General features: G+C 39.8%; 1 pseudogene; it reads right to left on the bottom strand.

The window, feature by feature from the left end:
- Positions 1–2,653: 2,653 nt before the first annotated feature.
- LOC133765359 (heterogeneous nuclear ribonucleoprotein M-like) lies at positions 2,654–10,102 on the bottom strand (annotated as a pseudogene).
- Between the last annotated feature and the right edge of the window lie 1,038 nt (positions 10,103–11,140).

The following is an 11,140-nucleotide window of genomic DNA, read 5'->3' as shown; positions in this document are numbered from 1 at the left end:
CCACCACTAGTGTATAAGACTTCCACATTTTCTGCATTTTTCACTGTTGTTTTTTTCTGTCTTTTTGATAATAGCCATTCTGATATGAAGTGATATCTCATTGTGGTTTCAATTTTTTTTTTTTTTTGACAGGCAGAGTTAGACAGTGAGAGAGAGAAACAGAGAAAGGTCTTCCTTCCGTTGGTTCACCCACCAAATGGCCGATATGGCTGGCGTGCTGTGCGGATCTGAAGCCAGGAGCCAGGTGCTTCCTCCTAGTCTCCCATGTGGATGCAGGGCCCAAGCACTTGGGCCATCCTCTACTGCCTTCCCGGCCACAGCAGAAAGCTGGACTGGAAGGGGAGCAACCGGGACAGAATCCAGCACTAGAACCCAGGGTGCTGGCACCGCAGGCGGAGGATTAACCTAGTGAGCCACAGCACCAGCCTGGGGTTTCAATTAACATTTCCCTCATGGCCAGTGATATTGAGCATTTTTTCATATACTTGTTTTCTATTTTTATTCCTTTTTTTAGGAATTGTCTATTCAGGACCTTTGCCCATTTCTTAACTAGATTGGTTGTTTTTGTGTTGTTAAATTTTTAGTTCTTAATAAAATTTGGATATTAATCCTTTGTCAGATAAGTAGTTTCAAATATTTTTCCCATTCTGTCTGATGTCTCTTCAATTTATTGATCATTTTCTTTGCTATACAACAGCTTCTGAGTTTGATATAACCCCATTTGTCTAAATAAATAAATAAATAAATCTTTAAAAAAAACTGCTACATTTTTTGTACCTTAACTTTCTATCCTGTGAAATTACTTAATTGGTTTATTAGTTCTAACAGCTTTTATGTAGAATGTAGGTTTTTCATTTATAGTCTTTATCATTTTGAGGTCTGCCTCATCTGTACCTAATTTGTTGAAAGTTTTTATAACACATGCATATTGAATCTTATCAAATGCTTTCCCTGTATCTATTGAGCTAATCTTAAAGTTTTTATTTTTTATTCCATTAATATGATTTATGGCATTTATTGATTTGCAAATATTGAACCAGCTTTGCATCTCTTAGATAAATCTTACTTGATTGTGATGTATGATCTTTCCAATGTAGTGTTCGATTCAGTTTGCTAATAGTTTTTTAAGGTTTTTGCACCTATGTCACCAAGGATACTGGTGTGTTTTATTCTTTTTGTGTTGTGTATTTGTGGTTTTCTTTAAAATTTATTTATTTGGAAGAATTACAAAGAGAGAGAGAAAGAGAGCAAGAGGGAGAGAGGAAATGAGGTCTTTCATCCACTAGTTCATTCCCCAGATGCCTTAAAGGCTGGGGTTGGGTCAGGCGGAAGCCAGAAGATTGTAGCTTCATCTGGGTCTCCCACACGCATGGCAGGGTCCCAAGCACTTGGGCCATCTTCTGTTTTCCCAGGCTATTAGCAAGGAGCTGGATTGGAAGTGGAGTAGTTGGGACAAAAACTGGTGCCCATACGGGATGCCTGTGTCACAAGCGGTGGCTATATCCACCATGTCATAATGCTGACCCAAGTCCATGTTTTTCTTTTTGTTATCAGAGTAATGCTGGCCTCCTCAAAAATATACGGTAGTGTTCCAACGTTTTCAGTATTTCAAAATAATTTTTCTTTAAGATTTTATTTATTTACTTGACAGACAGAATTAAAGACAATGTGAGAGAGAGAGAGAGAGAGAGAAAGGTCTTTCCCTCCGTTGTTCCCCAAGTGGCTGCAATGGCCGAAGCTGCGCCGATCCAAAGCCAGGAGCCAGGTGCTTCCTCCCAGTCTCCCCTGCGGGTGCAGGGCCCAAGCACTTGGGCCATCCTCCACTGCCTTCCCAGGCCACAGCAGAGAGCTGGACTGGAAGAGGAGCAACCGGGACAGAACCGGCGCCCATATGAGATGTCGGCGCTGTAGGCGGTGGATTAACGTAGAGCGCCACTGTGCTGGCCCTTCAAAATAATTTTTAAAAGTATTGGAGTTAGTTCCTCTTTGAATGTTTTCTAGAATTCAGTTGTAAATCTATAAAGGCATGGACATTTCTCTAATAAAAGACTTAATTACTGCTTCAATATCACTTCTTGTTATGGATCTGTTTAGATTTTCTATACTTTCTTACTTGATCTTGGTAGATTCTATGTATCTACAAATTTATCTAATTTCTTTGAGGTTTTCCAGTTTGTTAGCATATAGTAGTTCATAGCAGTTTCTTATGATCCTTTGTATTTCTGTGGTATCAGTTGTAATGTCTCCTTTTCCATATCCAATTGTACTTATTTCTGTTTTCTCTCCTTTTTTCTTTGCTAGTCTGTCTAAAGGTTTGTCTTTTCTGTGAGAAATGTGTAGATTTATTTAACCTTAAAAGTTCATAATTCTTTTTTATTTTTATCCATTTTAACTTCTATGCTCAATTTGAATGCAGTTTAATTACTATTGGGTAAATGAATTGTTTGAGGAGTTTAATCCAGCACTTCTTTGAGTATATCCATCTGCATTGTTATACATTTTTTTAAAAAATTTAAGCATCTTCATACATCCGGCCAACAAATTCAAACAGCTTACAAGAAGAAATACAGAATCCGAGGCCTGATATTAATGTTTAAAAAAAAAAGACAAATGACTAAGGATTTCTCTCTGTTCGAATATCAATCTCTGCCACTCACTCTGCCACCTCTGGTGACTCAAACTTAACCACACCAAACCAGCTGGACTTCCCATTCTCCATCTTGATGTTGGCATACAGCATGTGACCATATTCACTGAATTTAGGTCCTTTAGTACCTTAAATGATGATTTCTCACAAAGATCTGGCAGGCCTTCTTGGCCACCCCAGGGACATGGCCTCCAGCTCTGCCAAAGGAGCTTGCAAGGCTTCCTCCAAAGTTGCCATACTTCCTCTTGGTGGCACAGTCAAAGCTGGCACTGCCACCATCCATGGCCAGACCCAAGCACTCAATGCTGAAGCCCAGGGCTTGACCCATGGCAGGGCCCATGCGCTCATATTGTTGGCAGCCAAGGCTGTTGGTGCCCATGTGTTCCAGACTGTTGGCACTCATGCACTCCACTGGCCCCGACGCCTGCCAAAACCATGAGTTTCATGCTCAGGTCAGTCTGCTCAACAGCAGACCCCATGCGCTTGAGATCAGAGCCCATATGTTCTACCATCTGGCCCACAGGGTTCATAGGCTAAAGGCCAAAGCCCATGCAGGCCCCTATGCAATACACCACATGGTCTGGCCCAAATGATTGATGTTGGAGGCCTTGTGGTGGTGGCCCAATGGCCCTATGCACTCGATGCTGGAGCCCATGTACTCTTTTGAGGCCAGGTAGCTCATGACCAGGCACTTGCACTCAATCTCAGAGCCCACTCAGTCCATGTTGTGGCCCAGGCCTGCACCCATGCACTCCAAGTCAGCACCCCCAGTGTGGTCAATGCCAGGTCCCAGCCTCTAGATTTCCAGCATGCTGCCCCAGGCTCCACTGTTCAGCCTGCCCATGCTTATTGCAGGTCCAAATTGCCCATGTTTGCTATAGTATGGTCGACCAAAGGGCCCTCCATGCTATAGAAAATTCCAAATCCTATACCTTTCATTCCCATCCCTGCAGGTGCTACGCATCCCATGCCAATGCCTTCATTCAGGTGATTGGTATCTGTAGACGAACCTCCTGGTCCTAACCCTGTGCTGATACCACCAAGAACATGGGGAAATGTTGTGGATGCTCAGGAGGGGGAAAGAAATCTCCTTTTGGTAAGGCCCATTTTGACACGCATTAGCCTGTCAAACAGCAGTTGGCCATCTCACATGGATACAATTTGCACAGCTTCAATGGCTTATTCAAAAGCCACGATGCCTATTCCTTAACTTTTCCCGTCTCTATTCTCCACAACCTCAGCCATCTCAGACACTTCCTTCAGTTTCTTCCGGTCAACTTTAGAATCCATATTTGCTACAAATCCTCTGCTTGCAAGTCCTCCAGGCTTTTGTGTGGGTCTTCCGGTATGAACACTGTCAGGATCTTTGCTTTCAGTGGTCATCCACTCAGACTATATAGAACTTCAGCAGCTTTTTAAAAATTCTCTCTTCCATCTTGAATTCAACAAAGACACAGCCCCTTGACTTACCTTCAGCGCCCATTAAGAGCTCCATGTATGTTATCTCACAGAAGTTCTCTTTAAGCAGGCCTTTAAGTGACTGCCATTTCACATCAAAAGTTCTGTTTGTGATGAAAGCTCGGTATCTCTTTTTGAGGTTGGCCTATGGTTCAAAGCAATTGCCCTCTCTTTTTCTGTTTTTCTCCTTCTTCTCATTCTGAGTGTTCCCCTTCATCCTTCAGGCCTGGAGCCCGCTGCTGCTTGACACACTGGGACATGTCACTGTCTCCCAAATTTGGGGCTCTGTAGCTGCCACTCTGACCACCACTATGACCTAGGCTGCCATTTTCTCCACTTCTGAGCTTTGCCTCCACTACACATTTTTAGATCTCAAATACTCAAGTATGAAAAGCACATCTACAAGGTATCCTAGTAGTTTGGTCATACTGTAGGAAATTTTGTTCTTCTTTTATGGATCTCTGTCTTTCACTATTTCATCTCCCCTGGTTTCTGTCCCACAGGAAATACATGACTTTCGATTACCAGGACCTCTGATGATTTATCTGCATTATTCATTTGTGTTCCTTAAATAACACAGCAAATGCTTATGGTGAAACCACTTCATTATAGGCACTCTTGTAGATATTTAAAACATAAGTTAAACCAATGATTCTAGCAGAGTAGAAATGCAGACAGAATGAGACTAGTGTAGACAGCTAAGGGTAAGATTAAAAATACACGCAGAGGGCCGGCGACACGGCTCACTAGGCTAATCCTCTGCCTGCGGCACTGGCACCCTGGGCTCTAGTCCCGGTTGGGGCGCCGGTTCTGTCCGGGTTGCTTCTCTTCCAGTCCAGCTCTCTGCTGTGGCCTGGGAAGGCAGTGGAGGATGGCCCAAGTGCTTGGGCCCTGCACCTGCATGGGAGACCAGGAGAAGCACCTGGCTCCTGGCTTCGGATTGGCGAAGTGCGGCTGTAGCGGCCATTTGGGGGGTGAACCAACGGAAAGAAGACCTTTCTCTCTGTCTCTCTCTCTCACTGTCTAACTCTGCCTGTCAAAATAAAAAAAAAAAAAAAACATATGCAAAGAACAGTGGCAACACCTTAAATGAGAGAGGAATGAAATATTTGTGAACTACTTTTCTGCTGTTGTGGTGCTTCTTTTAACGCCAGTATCTCTAAGCCACTTCCTTTTAAAGGAACCCGTCAGACACTAAGAAGTAGCAAGTCTGAAGCCTATTGCAATTGAATTCCTTAAGGGTCCAAACCTACTGTGTTTAATTTAAGACAAATGCTCAATAATTATTTATTTAAGTGATTTACTTTACTAAAGCAATGTTGATGAGTAAGAAAACATGAAGGAATAAGAAACTGGGCAGTAAGTGAGAGTGACCCAGGCCCAGCTGCCTAGACCCACTCCCTGCCTTCCCAAGCCCATAACATGCAACAGATTCTTCCCGCCTGGCTGTACTCATCCAGACCTGCAGCCCCTTGGCCAGGTTTGCTCTGCTGATGTGTTTCAGTTCCTCTCCACTTTCTGCATGTTTAAAATCCTGATGTGAAGTTATGTGTGTCTTGAAACTGAAAGATAATACTTCTGGAGGATATTTAAGCATATACAATTTATGTTCTGCCTCTTGAAATCCTGACAAACAACCCTAAACTAACATTGTATTTGGCAGGGCTGTAATTACAAGGGGAAGGAGGGCTTTCAAAGGCATTACTCTTAACAATATATATCCAGCCACTGAAGTAATGACTTGCCCTGAGAAAGGAAGAACCCGTGGGCTGTCCTTGAACCACACTGACAATTTCTCTCAGCCATGACCTGAAGACGAGGACATGCACTCTGAAAGGGGATTGCCACAATTTTTAATCTGGCTGGTTTTTCTGATCAGGCAAAATATAAATCATTTAATCAGTTCCCAACTGAGCATCAGGTACAACTGGTATAAATTTTCCTTCATAAAAGTTTCATCAAAGCTGGGGATACCTGCAGTGCCTTATCTTCTGCTAGAGAAATTACAGCCTGAAAAGATTGGCTGGTAGTCATACGTGATTGATAGGCTTGGGTGGATGGCCTTCATGCAGAGGAGTTCAGATCTAAATAGCCTTTGCAGCGACTTTCACCTTCCCCTTAAGATGATGCTTGGCTTCATTTACCGCAGAGAAAAGCCAGCTAACAATTGTGTTGTTGCTGTTGTTGTTGTTTTCCTGAAAATATCTCACCTCCATCAATTTACAGCCAAAACAATATTGAAAAACGCACCTTTCAACATGGTAATTCTTTCTTCTAAGCCAATACACACCTATACGAACAGGTAGAAGATGGAAGGAATCACAAAGCTCCACCCCATTTGACTGATATTAAGGAAATGAATATTATTAAATTTTATGTGTCTTCATTAGCTAGGTTTCTTGTCTCATAAATATCTGTGTGATTTTTTAAGTTGGGAAATATCTCTAACCAAATGAAGATAATGTGGATTAAAAAAATTCCTTAATGAATCACTAAGTCACTTGCCTCTTTTATGATATGTAAATCCTTTCAAATGGGAAAAAAGTTATCTAAAATACCATAAACACTGAGAATGAGAACACAGAATGAGAGAAAATATGAAGGACTAACGAGGTTTCACTACAAACATTGAAAAACAGGTGATATTACTTCTCTCAAATACTAGTCACATCAAGAACTAACAAATAGATCAGTGCTATTAAGTAAATACATATGTTAATTTCAAGAAATCTAATTTTCAGTAGAATTACATCACCATAATATATTTCAACTTAAAAGCCCTATCATTTAATACTTTCAATCTCATGTATTTTAATTTAATACATTTTTGCTGAATTATAGTAAGACTTAAAGTGGGACAAATAGATACAGCAATTTATGATTCAAATATTAAAAATTAAACAGAAAAGGCTTAGGGTAAGGTGTCAAACACTATGCAGGCCAGTAAATAAAACTTTCATATTCCATGAACTATCAAAATGGAATCCATTGAAATTCCTTACCAGAGGCTGGCATTGTGGTGTACTGGGTGAAGTTGCCACCTGTAATGCCAGCACCCAAATGAGCACTGGTTTGAGTCCCAGCTGTTTTGTTTCTGATCCAGCTTCCTGATAATGTCCCTGGAAAAGCAATGCAGAATGGCCCAAGTATTTGGCCCCTGCAATGCACCCAGGAGACCTGAATAATTATAGTTCATGGACCATGGCTACTGCCAGGCCCAGCTCCTTAGCTGTTATGGCCATTTGGAAAGTGAACCAGCAAATGGAAAAATCTCCATCTTTCTTCCTCCCTCTTTTAAAAAAAGATTTATTTATTTATATGAAAGGTAGCAGAGTTAGAGAGGGAGAGACAGAGAGAGGGGAAGAGATCTACCATCTGTTGGTTCACTCCCCACATGGTCACACCAGCCACAGTTGGGCCAGGCAAAAGCAAAGAGCCAGAATTCAATGTGAGTCTCCTCCAGAGACCATCCTCCAATGCTTTCCCAGGAGCACTGGCAGGGAGCTGGACTGGAGGCGGAGCAGCTTGTACTTCAACTATGTGATGCCAGTGTCACAAGTGGTGGCTTAATCTGCTACTACAGTTCTGGTCCCAACAAATAAATCTTTTAAAAAAATAAAATCAATTAACACAAACAAATAGGGTGCATCAGGTTGGTGATATTAGCTCCCACCATAAAAAAGTATTTCAGTTGATACCAAAGTGAAATTTCTTCTCAAATGGAAAAGTACAAAACAAAGGAAAGAAGAAATCTGATGATATTAATCAAGTGGGGCCACTAAATAAAATCTCTCCTAAAACTAAGAACACTTTTAAATCCAGGAATCTTCAGGAAGTTAAGCATGAATCCAACCAACTGTAGTTCTAGTGCAGGGAAGCTGCTACTCTTACATCCTATACAAGCTCCTCTAGTAATGACTCTGTCCTTTGTTCTAGACCCTGTCTAGCGTACTTGGGCCTCATTCCTTCGTAATCATAACTTCTACTCTACCACCAATGGCTCTACTCCCAACCTGTGTGTACTGATGGTCCTCTTCCCCACTTAATGCTGTAGAATTGTTCAAACCTGGTAAATGCCACTCTTAGGATCATTGGTTACTATCCTCACTCTGTCTTTTATGACCTTGTCTACATATGATCAGAGTCGGCAAACTTGGAAGGCTTCCATAGCCTTGGCAACTCATGACGACAGCCTAGGGTGGTTACTGGCACCATAAACTAGAGTGTCAATTTGTTGGGTCAACAACAAGAGCCACTGTGCACTTGCTCCTCATGTGGGATCTCTGTCCTTAATGTGCTGTACATTTTGATTTGATGCTATAACTAGTACTCAAACAGTATGTTTCACTTTGTGTGTCTATGTGGATGCAAACTGTTGAAATCTTTATACTAAATTGATCTTCTGTATATAAAGAGAATTGAAAATGAATCTTGATGCAAATGGAAGGGGAGAGGGAGCGGGAGAGGGGAGGGTTGCGGGTGGGAGGGAAGTTATGGGAGGGGGAAGCCATTGTAATCCATAAGCTGTACACTGGAAATTTATATTCATTAAATAAAAGTTTAAAAAAAATTATAAAGAGAATAGAATTTTGGAAGCGTTCAAAGGCAGTTTCATCTTCAAGTCTCAAGTGTGAGTAGCTCCTTCATACAGGATCCATAACTCATAAAACCAAGATTTCAAGACTTCTGTACTAGTTCATTCTTAGTTATCTCCAACTTCAGTGTACATGGGAGTTGCCAGGGGGGTAATTGGGCCTCTTCCTGGATCTGAATCTCTTAGCAGAGATTTGACTCAACTGGCCTGGCCAGCATCCTGGCACCCTCCATTGTCCCACAGCTCCTCAAAGAAACTTAGCAGAGATAGACTGATGGTGCTAGAATCCTATATAAATACCACAACATAAAATAAAATAATCAAATACAGTAAAGGATCCTTGAGCTACAGAGCACACCTGAAATGCTGATTTTTGTGAAATAGGTGAATTCAGTAGGGAAAATTGATTTCATGGAGCAAATGGACCCTTTTTGGTCCATAGTATATTTGGCCATGGTGAATGGAGGGAAATGTGAATCTACAATGGATATCAAACACATTTTGAGCTTGCTTTAGTTTTCTATTCCTGGAAGATAAAACAAAACAATTTACTGAGAGTGATGCTTATAGGGCTGTTGGTTTCACTTAGCCTGAAATTTAGTTTTTCATTTCCATTTTCACATAGAGTTGTAGGCCCCTGTGAGCAGCTCTAAGGGAACTTTCATTTATTCTGGTGTTATAGACTTGTTCAGTACTGTTTCCCTTATCCAAGTGGAGCTTTATCCATCCAGGTACTTGCACAGTCCAGAGATGTCTAAGCACAATCAACTTCTTTAAAGTTGAGTGCTTCATAAAAACATGAATTAATGCAAGGAAGTCTAGTCATAGGCCTCCGATCCATCCTCACATTTTCTCTATCATTGACTTTGCCCCTAAATATTTCTCCATTTCTTGAAAATAATCACCTTGTTTCAAACTCCATCATCTCACTGCTGAGCTCCCCACTTGCATACCCCAAATCAAATCATGGAACCAAGAAACAAACAAAACAAAAAGTTCTCCTGGTGACCCATTTCCCCTCTTAAAAGGTATTGTGACTTCACTTTGCTCACAAGATCAAACCTCTTCAGCATGCATTGCTAGCCTTTTAATTGTTTGGATCCACCTGACCTCTTCACTTAGGACTTCTAAACTGATTCCATCTACTGTTCTGTCACTGCCTTGGCATTGGACCGATCTGCATTTTCATGCCACTATCCTCTCTCATCCTGTCTCCTTCATCGGGCCTTCCTGTGGTCCATGTCCTCTATCTGGAAGACTTTTTCCACTCATCACATATCAACATTTGTACATACTTCACATTTCCGTTCAACTATAATTGCCCAGGGGAAAATTTCCTGTTCTTCTCTCTGAGGATCAAATCGAAATATTTTATGCAGGCGTAAACTAGAGTTTTCCTTCATATTTTGCCACAGGTGAATTTTAAATGTTTAATGACTACTTAATGAAAAATTATTTCTTATATAGCAAGTCATTTTAATTTGCTTTTATATATTTCCAGCTCTTATCACAATACTAGACACATAGAATTTTTTGAATGTGTGAATTAATAACATGTTTTACTTTCTAGAAGAATAAAATTAAATGAATCCAAAGACAAGAAGTGAACCCAAAATAGTTATTGAAATGGTACAGAAAAAATCTCACAGAAACATAACTTTTCAATTTTATATGGCTTTTATAATCTAAATTATTATTGAATGTTCCAAAGGGCTAGTGTATATATGGATAAAATTGGTAAGTATTTACTAAGTTAGACGTTAAAACCAAGCACAAAAATGCATACTTACTTATAAACTCACTTTTAAATAGTATACATAAAACAAATTCAGTAGGTGTTAATATAAATAACATGCTTTAACAAAAATAAATCTATTTCCCAAGTAAACAAAAATGTTAGCAGCCAAAGTTTGTTTAATGTTCATTCAATCGTTAATATTTGGCTTAATAGAACACAGCTGGATTCTAAGATCAGTTTCTGAATTCAATCAGCTACAATATCAAATATCAAATAGTTTTTGAAACACTCAAAAATAATGTTGTAGCATATTATAAAAATAATTTTGATCTGGTTGATGGCATGAAAACTTCTCAGATACCCCTAGTGTTCCCTGAACCAAATTTAAGAAGTACTGATATAACTAGAAAAATTTGAAAATAAAGGAATGTATTATAATAATTATTTGGGTACATCAAGCAAAATTAGGACTATTATTAAAATAGTTTAATGGATAGCTACGTAAAATGCTAATAAATTATTTTATAATTCAAATAAAGAATATACAGTATATAATATTTTACCTTTTAAACCCTAATCCTCTTTCCTATTAAAGTTGGATACATTTTTGTATGACCATAGGATCTAAAATAGCAATTTCTTTTTTTTTTTGTTTTGTTTTTTTTTTTTTGCAGTGGGTTTTATATTTTTTTTTAACTTTTAT

This window comes from Lepus europaeus, chromosome 8, assembly GCF_033115175.1.
Source record: "Lepus europaeus isolate LE1 chromosome 8, mLepTim1.pri, whole genome shotgun sequence".
Classification (NCBI taxonomy): Eukaryota; Metazoa; Chordata; class Mammalia; order Lagomorpha; family Leporidae; genus Lepus; species Lepus europaeus.
The sequence above is the reverse complement of the archived record's forward strand: the minus strand, read 5'-3'. Positions and strand labels throughout refer to the sequence as shown.